Source organism: Sinocyclocheilus anshuiensis, unplaced genomic scaffold (assembly GCF_001515605.1).
Source record: "Sinocyclocheilus anshuiensis isolate Anshui unplaced genomic scaffold, SAMN03320099.WGS_v1.1 scaffold702, whole genome shotgun sequence".
Classification (NCBI taxonomy): Eukaryota; Metazoa; Chordata; class Actinopteri; order Cypriniformes; family Cyprinidae; genus Sinocyclocheilus; species Sinocyclocheilus anshuiensis.
In genome coordinates this window covers 3,480,488-3,492,155 of record NW_015548184.1, presented here as the reverse complement: position 1 = coordinate 3,492,155, position 11,668 = coordinate 3,480,488, and the positions used below count along the sequence as shown (strand labels likewise).

Here is an 11,668-nt window from a genome sequence, read left to right as displayed (position 1 = left end):
AAATGTTATATTGAGTCAAGTTTATCAAAAAACACTGATAAAAGCATATATAACCAGCAAGCGGCTACTCTCGCCGATCGGTCTGTGCAGCGCCGCATGTGGTCGAACACACCTATAGCCTTGACGTCACTGAATTTCAGTCAGAGTTGAGCGACACAAAATAAATGTTTAGGGATACTATAGGAATGAATGAGAAGTGCCGTAAGCTGAATCCCACCTGTCGCAAAAAGTCAGTGACTTCTCTTATAAAACTGCATTATTTTCATGGTAAACTCTAAAAATAGTTCAATCCAAAAGTATTGTTTAGTGTAACACATGTTGAAGATTAGCCAATAGGCTGTCTATTCATTAAATAAGCCGTTTCCTCTAAAAAGCTGTTTATTCAGTGTAGTGAAGCCTCTCCTCCATTGACATACATTTAAAAAAAATGGCCTCTGGTCTGCTGGTGCGTTCAGACTAAACTGACTTGAATGCACCTGACGTCGTAATTACGACTTGTCAACTCGTAAGTACGAACGTCCCAGGAGGACTTGAACGCAGCATCCTTTCCCACTTAATGCCAGATCGGAAGCGTTAGCTTTAGCCGTTATGCTTTTTCGGCTAATGGTTGCAGGCTTGCCTTCTAGTGGCTTTGGTTGTACACGTGCATTTGTTGTTGCCGCAAAGCAATCCGCCCTTTTTCCCGGAATTTCGTACCCGCTCATCAAAAAGAACATGCGTTTAGGGACTACATTTATAGGATGGAAATGTTTTACTTAATTTGAATGTAACTGAATTTATATTCAGTTCATTGCAGTACTTTAAAACTTTTTTTTTATTTGTAACTAATTAACATAGTATTGTTGCTAGTATTTACCTGTGGTAGTATTTTGTCTTTGTTTGATATGTAACTTTTAATGCTTAATCACACTAATTAGAGCTTTCGTTTTTTCTTGTCACGACTGCTTATTTCATGTGTCTCTGCGTATTTGAGAAATTGAAAACAGGCTGAGAGTGAGGCTGTCTTTCTGCACTTGCCTGCTTACTATGAACATCTGGTTTTGGGAAGAGTGGTGACCTCTTCAATGGGAGCCCTTGTCTCCTCTGTTAACACTGAGGGGTGCCAGAGCTGAGAGATGGACAGGGATGCCTATATGACTGCATATTTATGTGTGTCAGAGTGGATGGCCAGTGTGTTCAGTACCCTGAGCATTCACTTTTGTTTTTTCGAGGACTCGCTGGGAATTTTCTAAAAATTCTGGGCAATTTTAGAAACGCATAACCAGTCAAAAAATGCTGTACTTGAGTATTTTTAATGCATGAAACAGGATTATGTTCATGTCATAATTGTGTAGTTATATATAATCATATTATATTTGTTATATAGGTTTATATACAGGTAGGTTTATATAGGTCATTCATATCCACAGCACAAACTGTGTGGGATGAGTAATGCTAAAGATTTATATTTAGGGTTGGATGTTTGTCCAAATGTCCAGATTGAAGATCAATACTGTACAGTAGTAACCTATTCATTTTTTCTGTTTAACAGGAAAACATCAACCCTCTCTCTCTCTCTGTACATAGAAACTCATTGAAATCCTTCAGAGGTTACAAAGCGGCTAAAGTATGTGTATGTGTATGAATGTACATTGAGAGAGAGTGATTACGACCTTAACAGCTGTCCTCCCTCATACAGGAACATCTCTACGGAGAGAGACTCAGAGGAAGCACAAGTTCAGCTTCCAAGAGAAGTTGAGAAAAAACGTCAGGAAAGGCATCTAGAGCTCCATGCTGGATCAATCCTCTCACCGCTGGGAGTCGAAACAAACTTTGGCAAAACACAGCATCGACATTCCTTTCAGACTGAAGGCAGGCAAACGCTGGTGTGCAATAATGTTTTTGCCATGAGATGTGTTGAAAACAATGTTCCGCCACACCCCTGTCATTTTATATCCTTGGCAACCGATGTCCTGTTGTTGTCATTGCCGTTGGCTCCTGTGCAAAGGCAACTGTTGATTTAAACTGATGAATGACTGAATTTTCTTCTTTAAGGGAAGAAAACACATTTGGTAAAACCATTACACTTAGGAAACTGCATTGAAAGAAACTTGATTTTTCCTTCTTTTCAAATCATTCATCTGTTCCACAGGTTACCAAGGAGGAGGTCTTTTGTTTGGGGACAAATTGATGTGCAGCAAATTATGCTATGTGGACAACAAAACACATTGTTATGTAGTTGCTATGGTGTTTTGAAAAGTTTTAAGCATGTTGCTCTGGTGTTCTAGGTGGTTGATAAGGTGTTCTGAAAGGTTCTTATGGTATTGCTAAAGTCTTTTGGGTGATTGACAGGGCACCACACTGAGAACCTTACCAAACATCTTAACAACCACATAGCAATACCCTGGCAACCACCCGAAACATCTTAATAGCATTCTAAGAACATCTTAGCAACATTCTAATAACCTTTCCCAAACACTTTAGTAACCATATAGCAACACTCTTGCAACCTGAACACCTTCGCATTGAAAAGTTTGTAGTTGCTGTAGTGGTCTGGGTGGTTTCGGGAGTGTTGCTATGTGGTTGTCAGTGTGTTCTTAACGTATTGCTATAGTGTTCTAAGTGGATTTCAGGACAACACACTAAAAACACCCTACTAACGCCCTGCCAACCACACAGAACCCATTAACAGCACTCTAAGACAACAACTTAGCAACTAAAGTTCTGGGTGATTGCTAGGCAAGAATAAAGGTTCTGAACACCTTAGGAAAATTGAGTTTTGTGTGGTTGCTAGGTCAAAAGAGCCCATTTATACATTTCGATGACTTTCTAGTCCTTCAACATGGCTTGGGTCCCTCTTTCAGTGTAACTGCATTAGAATAAGATGCATAATTTCATGTCTCATTCATACTTGTAGCTTAACCCCATTACTGTAAAAAATAATGTTTATGTTTTAATGTGATTTTAATGGTAAAAGACTGTAAAAATGCTACAGTAAAAACCTATTAATTGGTTAATGGTAAGTTCTGTTTTTGGAAGTGAAAAAGAATGTATAATTTACAGTGAAAAAAACATAAATTGACATTCCCAGAATTCCCATACATTTTCACATAGAAATTGTTTCTTCTGAGTTTTTTCTTACCAATTATTTTCGTAAGGGTTGTATGTTATCTACAGTTGTTCAATTAATATTTATTGCATTATTTCAGTATCGTGTATGTGTTACCATGATGATGTTTAGTATTGATGTGTATATATATATATATATATATATATATATATGTATATATATATTTTCTTTCTCAGCTTGTGATGAGCTTTGGTTCATCATGTGACTTTCTTATCACCACCTGCTTTTGGTGGTTATTAGTGTATTACAAATGTACTAAACAGATTTCAATACTTCAACAGGTTGTGACATTATATTAGTTAATGAAATACCTTTTTTAAATGTAAATTTAAGTTAAATTCATAAAACCTAAAATGTTGCTACCTTATTTTTTACGCTAAAATTCTGGCAACCACTGCTGCCAGTTTTTTACCATAACTTTTTAGACTTTTTTGTTTACAGTGATTGTATTAACTGAAATATGATTTGCTATCTTTTTGATACTTCATCTGTTCTGTAGGTTTCCAAGGAAGTCTTTTTGTTTTGGGACAAATTGATGAGCAGCAATTAATGCAAGAATCCTGAAACATTAGCTAAAATATAAACAAGTTCAGATGTCTATTGATGCATTTGAAACCAAGTCTTGCTGTGTGGCCATTAACGTCCTGGTAAGGCTAAGAATTTCCAGTCCTCTGCTTTTTCCACGTACTTGCTTCCTGTTCTCCCCAGTCTCTCCCGAGAGATGAGGGGGGCATTATTTAAGTTTCCTCTGTATCTAAAGTGAGCTTTGGTGTGGGTGGCTGGAAAAGTCTCCCTCGACATGCTATAATCAGAGAGCTAAACTTCAGAGAACCTCATAATCTTCGAAAAGCCCATCTTCATAGGACAGGATAAGAGTTCAGATGTTGGCAAATCAGACGTTGACAAAAAAAGCAGTGTGTGTGTGTTTTCTCTGAAAGAGTTACTCATCACTGTTTCCAGTATTGGCACTGCTCTGACTTATCAAACAATCCTTACAGTCTTTATGAGTAAAACTTCCTGTTCTGAAGCATGACGTGGTGAATATTGTTCTCGTTTGAACTAAGTTGTTGCTGTTTGTGTTTGTTGCCTCATGTACTTTATGAAGTGTGACTCCCACTTTCCTGGAATCCTTTTTGCCCAGGAGAGCGAAAGAGAAAGAGAGTGTTTGGTAATATACACACACCAGCCTAGAGAGGGAATGGCAGTTTATAAAGCTTTGTGGTAAACAGCTATTTTTACTAAGCTTTTCCTCTCCAGCCTCTCAGTGAAGGATACTGCCACATGCTTATCATGGGCTTATGTGGGAAATGCTAAATAGTGACGGGAGCTGTCTGGGTTTGGCGAAACCACATAGAGTGACAAACTGCCTCGCAGGGTGCAATTGTCCCTCTCCCAGCCTCACCGCCATGAAACCACCAGGGTGGAGTACCGACGGCTTCTTTTGTCATAGTTTATGAGCAGAGATGCCAGTGTGACCTGCTTTTTGCCAACCACTGAGGAGGATTATTTAGAATCCATTCTGGTGGTCTGGCACATAGAACTGATGTCTGCTGAGCCTGGAGAAACAAGTCCCTGCAGAATTATATAGAATACATTACATATGAGTGGTTGCCAACGAGTTTCTATTTAGTTGCTAAGGTGTTGTAAAAGTTGAGAAGTGCTCTGAGTAGTTGCCAAAGAGTTATGTGGTTGCTAAGGTACTTAACGTGTTGTTAAGGTGTTCTGAGTGGTTGCCAGGGTGTTTCTATTTAGTTACTAAGGTGTTTTAAAAGTTGAGAAGTGTTCTGGGTAGTTGCCAAGGAGTTATGTGGTTGCTAAGGTTCGTAACATGTTTCTAAGGTGTTCTTGGTGGTTGCCAGGGTATTGCTATGTAGTTGCTAAGGTGTTTTAAACGTTTAAATGTGATCTGGGTAGTTGCCAAGGAGTTACGTGGTTGCTAAGGTGCTTAACATGTTGCTAAGGTGTTCTGGGTGGTTGCCAGGGTGTTTTTATTTAGTTACTAATTATTTTTTAGAAGTTGAAAAGTGTTCTGGGTAGTTGCCAAGGAGTTATGTGGTTTCTAAGATGCTTAACATGTTGCTAAGGTGGTCTTTTTGGTTTGTAGGGTTGCTAAAGTGTTTTGAAAGGGACTTAGTGTGTTGTTAGGGCATTCTGGGTGGTTGCCAGGGAGTTTCTATGTAGTTCCTAAGGCGTTTTGAAAGAGTCTTAGTGCATTGTTAGGGTGTTCTGAGTGGTTGCTAAGTTGTTTTAAAAGTTGAAAAGGTGTTATGGGTGGTTGCCAAGGAGTAATGTGGTTGCTGTGGTGCTTTGGTTGGGTGGTAGGGTGTTTCTATGTGGTTGTTAAGAAAGGTTCTTGGAATGTAGCTTAACATTGTTGTTTTGTGTGGTTGCCAGGGTATTGCTAGTGGTTTTTCTGGGTCGTCGCTAAGGTGTTCTGTTTTTTTTTTTGCATGTTTTATTGTGCACCAAACAAAAATTGTAAGTCTGATTGATTATGAAAATAACAGCAATGGGATTTATGGTGTCGTTCACATTTCTAGCACAACTATGAGCAACAGTAATGATGCTTATAGAAGCATGTAAAAAAGAAGTCTGAAATATATGTACATAAAGTATATATGGGGGAGTTGGAAGAGTGAAAGAAAGGAAAAGCACTCATTTGCACTTCTGTTGTTGAGTGCAGGCCAAGTTTGTTCCCCAAAGGTTGTATCTATACACTCAATAGCAGCATATTTGTGTAACGTGAGAGTGTGTGGGAGAAGCTAGAACTCTTTTCTGGGTGAGATATATGAAACACCATAAACCACCATCTGCTGAACGGGCTTGGATTGGATTTTACAGTGTAATATTATGAGCTGTAAAAAATAACTCTGGTGAGAAGTTAACAATACATTACTGAAGTGACGGGTGGATGTCGATACCACATTCTGCTCTAATTCACTCTTACATTAAACTATAATCCTTCTCTCATCTCAAAAACACACAAAGTTTGAAATCACTGTCTTTGGGGAATTAGGCAATCGTTCTGAAATCCTGTGAAATCAATTGAAATGAAATCCAGTTTCTATGACGAAACAGCAGTAACCATAACACAATAGGATTTCACAAGTGTCCCTTGAGCACCCAGAGAGCTTCAAAGTGTGCCGTCATAATCACATTTTCTCTGGGGTCATCCTTTGTCATGAGTCATTGGGAGCATGTTTGGGTGATGATGTTTTGGACCTTGGGACCTTTTTATTTTTGAAAGGTTTTCAGTTGACCCCAATAACTTTTGTGTGTGAGTGTGCATGTGTATGTCTGTGTTCATCTATAAAATTTAAAAGAAAATAAATAAATAAATAAAGGGAGTGTGATAAGCTCCTAGGCAAAGATGAATGAGGGATATAAGTAATATGTTTTATTATTTCAGTATATGTGCTATCAACTGAAATGAGAAGTATTTATCTTTACTTACAACCATAGTATATAAATTCAACAAATGCTGTTCAGTGACACAACAAGCTGTCAAGCATGTCAAGGGGTAAGTTGATAATTTCACATAAAATATAATTTCTTGATTGATTGTTTTCATGCACAAACCCATTTCAAACTTTTACTGTGCTGAACAAATGAACAATTTTCAACATTTTGTAATATTAATTGAATTTGTAATAGTGTTAGCTAAAGTTTTTCCCCAGAGCAAATGATACAATTTGGGGAAAATGCTTCATTTAATAATTCATGTCAGTTCTTTAGCCAAATAATTAGATTTTTGTTTATTTATTTATAATTGAACAACATGCAGGTTATGTGTATAAATTGCATGTATAAATTAGATATGAATAAATGACAAATACATATAAATAATTTTATACCGATATAATTTAATAAAAAAAAACATTTTACCTGCCTTGTAGAAAATTGACTTTAATATGCAACATTTTTTAGCTTAGAAAAGCTTAACAGCAGTCAAGAGTTGTTTATAAATATATGGTCATGTGACAAATGATATGCATTTTGCTAGATTAGCACTGACACACCTTACCACAGTCTGCCCTAATTATACTTGTTGGAATTAATATATATTGCCTTTAAATAATGTATAGGGTTGTTGTTGAGGAAATGTAACTGTAAATAAATGTAAATCAGTTTCTGTTTTTGTTTTGCCAGATTCCTGACTGTGGCAGGTGCTTTTCCCCAGAAGATGAACATTTTAGAGCTACCACCTTTGAAGAAAAAGGTATGTTTGTTTTGTACGGTCGGTGTATTTATCACATGCAAACATAATATTCCTGTTGAAACACTATGGTTATTGAAATTCTGACTGAAAGTGTGTGTTAATATCGTCTGTAAATGGTGTTTTATTTTCAAAGGCCAGAAGCTGCATTCATTTGTAAAAGATCCCCTCATTTCCTGTCACAATGCACGTGTTTGAACTATGTGATAGCAGCTGTATATCTGTAGGGTTTTATTGAAGCTTTGCAGACGGTTCAGATTAAGAAGTCTGAAATAACAAGAATAGAGGAACTGTTTCAGAAGTCCATAAAATTAACCCGATAGCATCTTTTCCTGTGTTAATTCCATTCAGCTACCAAAATAGGGTGGATTTTTTGGACTCCGCCGAACTGCATAGCACTTTCGAAATATTTTGTTTGGATTAAAAAGCCAGAGAATGCAATACAGTGGAAAGTTCAACTATCACAAGTATGAATATGTGATTTATATTAAGCTGGACTGAAAACGCAAACAATTTGTCATTGCACGATGAAGAAATTTACTGAAGAGAGAACCAATGAGACTTTTGGGAGAAGGAATGGAAACACATGACCTCTCTAAAAGGGAGGCAGCGAACTCTTTGCATTAGCCAGAGTCACAATTATTTTACCTTCTCCTCTGTTGGAATGTTTTTGTCACTTGGCGCCAGCCCTGGACTTGTATTGCTCAGCCTGGGCTTTGGTGCTGAAAACCTTTGCCGTAAAATGAACTTTAAAGGATGAAAGTGGTGCTTCTGTTATATATTAGCTGCCCCGCATGCCTTCATCTACTTCTCTGCATGGCCACCAGCTCAATATACTGCAACATATGAGTATTTTAGCAGCAAGAGGAGCATTTCAAAATCCTGAAACCAGTGGATTCAGAGCATATTAGACCTGTAGGACCCATAAATTGTTCACAATAAGACCAGGAACATCCATTAAGAAAGTAAACTTTAAATTCTTATTTTAAATTGACTGTAAAATGTATTATGTAGGACATAGAACAGCACTGATGGATAAAACAGTGTCATCAATGCATCAAAAGTGGACTGAGGGAGTTTGGTTGTTTGTTTTATCTGAACCATTGCATCTTTTGAACTGATTTCATGCATGTTGTACAGTTTGTGTATGTTGATGTCTGCTGCGTGTGGTTTCCCCTAGTTGTTGTAGTTGTTTAGAGCCCAGACAGGTGGAAGGAAGTTGTCTTATTTTTTTTTTCTCTCTTTAGCATCAGCTGTGTTTACACTTGAACTCATAAATGGGCCACAAACCCATCTGGAGGTCTGGATGAACATATCTCCCAGCACCAGTACTACACTTTGCTTTTTAAGGGTGCATATCATGCTTTTTTTGTTTTTACCTTAGTTAATCTCTCCAACAGAAAACACTGCCTGAAACGCTTTGTTTGTAATTCCATTCCCAACCAGACCAATCATTTTGAAATTAGTAATGGGAACGTAGTGCGCTCATAAGAATTGGAATGCCCATCATTTATCAAATTCCACACATCTTCCCTCCTACTTGTGTTTGTTTAGTAAATATTTTGGCTAATACAATTATGCTTGCAGCTTCCAAATCAAACGGTAGTACTCTTTTGTACTATTTCTGCAGAATTCCATGGATTCAATGCGATTAAAAATCCACAGATTCCATTTGGGCCTTCTGATGGGTTTTAAATTAGAGCTAGTTTCATGGAAAACTTTGTCATGGTGATTGAATGAGGCTGCTTTGTGTTGCATGTGAGATGACCCATCTGCTTCATTCCACAGTGTGTAAAGAGAGAAAAAGCTGCTATCCATCACAGACCTGCGTGATCCATCTAACCTCTCAACCACAGCTGTGTGACTGGAAAGAGCTGTGAATGAAGACCTGTCTGTCAGAATGTCAGGTTTGGAAACGTAGTATAGAGTTGAAATGTCTTATTAGTATCTCTAGTTCATGACCATAAAAAGCAAACACAGCATATGGTGACTGAAAAACCTAGGAGGGGCTCATGGTTGATAAATGGTATGTTGAAGGTTTTTTTCCCCTGTAAGATATTAATGTAAACAGACTGACACAGTAAACGCAGATTACAAGCCAAGAAGATAAGTTAACGCGTCAGCTGAATTCCACTGACCGTATTTTTGCATTCCACTGTCACTGAGTGTTACTTTACTTAAAACATTACAGCTCCTCTATGACCATGTACAACATGTCTTTTAAGCATGTTTGGATGGCTTGTGTGAATATCACTTTTGTTTGTGATGAAAGGGCCCTTCAGAATCTGTACACACTCTTTAGACATTTGGAGTCAGTAAGATTTTTAAAATATTTTTAATAGAACAGAAGTAACAAAGCTGCATTTATTTGACCAAAAATACAGTAAATTGAGAAATATTATTACAATTTAAAATAACTGTTTTATATTGTAATATATTTTAAAATGTAATTTATTCCTGTAATGGAAAATACTTTTTTTACGTGATCCTTCAGAAATCATTCTAATATGCTAAATTGGCACTCAAGAAAAAGTTCTTATTATTATCGACATTGAAAATAGATGAATATTTTTATATTTGTCTTGATGCATTTTTTTCAGGATTCTTTGATGAATAGAAAGTTCAAAACAACAGCATTTATTTTAAATTATTTCTTTTTGTAACACCGTAAAAGTCTTTACTGTCACTTTTGTTTAATTTAATGCATCCTTGCTGAATAAAAGTATTAATTTCTTTAAAAAAAAAAAATGACTGACCTCAAACTTCTGAACATAGTGTATATAGTGTAATTAAATGACCATATCTTGTTACAATAAGACTTATTTATCTTATGCATACTTAAGACATGCAACCTCCATCTTGAATATCCTTGTTTTATATTCTGGGCCATTTAAGTGTAATGTTTTCTCATAAATAAATAATTCTGTCAACATTTACTCACTCTCATGTTGTTTCAAACTTGTAAGGCTATTTTCCTTTTTCTGAAATAAAAACAGGATCCAGAACTTTGAAGCTCCATTAGGGAAATAAAGATATGACTCAGATCATGACAATGAACAGATCAAATGTAAGCCTTTAATTACCCTCTATTGGTATTGATCAACACACACACACACACACACACACACACACATACACACACACACACACACACACACGCAGACACTATGCAGACAGATCAATTTGTGACATGCCAGAAGCAGTGAGATTTGACGTTAGTTGAAATCTGAAGGCTTTTGTTCATCATACTTCATAGTGATTGTCACTTCAGAAGACTTACAGTATACCAGGCTTTTTTTTGTTGTTGTATGGATTCATTTCACGGTGCCTTAATGTCATTTTTGAAGCTTGAAATTTCTTTTGATTTGATCATATGAACAAAAACAGTTCTTTAAAATATCTTTTGTATTCTACAAAAGAAAGAAAGTCATACATGACAAGGAATGACGTTATAGGGTGAGTAAATAATGAAAGAATCTTAATTTTGCACTGAACTATCCCTTTAATCTCTCAGTTTTCATTGCTTGAAACAGTTAAAATTCCTCGAATGTGTTTTTCCAATGGTGACATGTTTAAAACAAGCATAAAACAGAAGCTCTGGGAAAGTCAGCTGTGCATGTTTGTTCTTGCTGAGTAGCTGTTTCGGATAGAGGGGGGAATAATGATTAGTAATTTAATATTACAGTGATGTTTAAGGTGTCCTCACCTGTGAGAAAGCAATGTGAAAGGAGATACCAGGTTTGACTGATGTATACTTCATAGACAGATGTGCAGGCAAATGGCACCCTTTCAAAAGAAACACAAAACGTCTAGGTGTGTTCAGATAATCACAGACTACATATGCGTTTTAACCACCATGATTTGCGTGTATCATTCAGGAACCTCATTTAAAATGATAAAGCGGCACAAAAGTAATCATTGTAATCAATCATTACAATGAATGATTAATCAATCAAATTAATCATTGTAAAAGCAACCTGACACACTGTTTGTTAGCCATTGTATTTTGGTAATGTGACATTTCAGAGTGAGAAAGAATATAGGGTAAATGTAGGATTTGATTCCATTTAGAAATTATAAAAAGGGTCTCTGTATGACAGGAAGATGGAGAGGAAGGGTTGAAAAGAAGATAAAAAGTAAGAGGTAAAGCAGATTATTGCATTTTGATGAAATTAATTTAAATTTAAACATTGATTTATTTCTTTGGAATTTTGTGCACAAAGGAATCATCCACAATGAGATCTGAAACTATTAGGGGGTAAAAAAACAGAAGATTTCCATTGCAGCTCATTTTATGGGTTTCTTTTGATGCAGATTAGATAAGGATAATGAAACGTGCCTTT

General features: G+C 36.5%; 1 protein-coding gene across 1 annotated transcript in view; it reads left to right on the top strand.

Annotated features, from left to right (window-relative positions):
* The window catches only part of LOC107704982 (serine/threonine-protein kinase 40), a 25,905-nt gene extending 22,979 nt beyond the window's left edge, over window positions 1-2,926 (top strand). The window contains exon 12 of the transcript XR_001636028.1: window positions 1,679-2,926. The gene's annotated coding sequence lies outside the window, so the exon portion shown is untranslated. The remainder of the gene's footprint in view (window positions 1-1,678) is intronic.
* The last annotated feature ends 8,742 nt before the right edge of the window (window positions 2,927-11,668 follow it).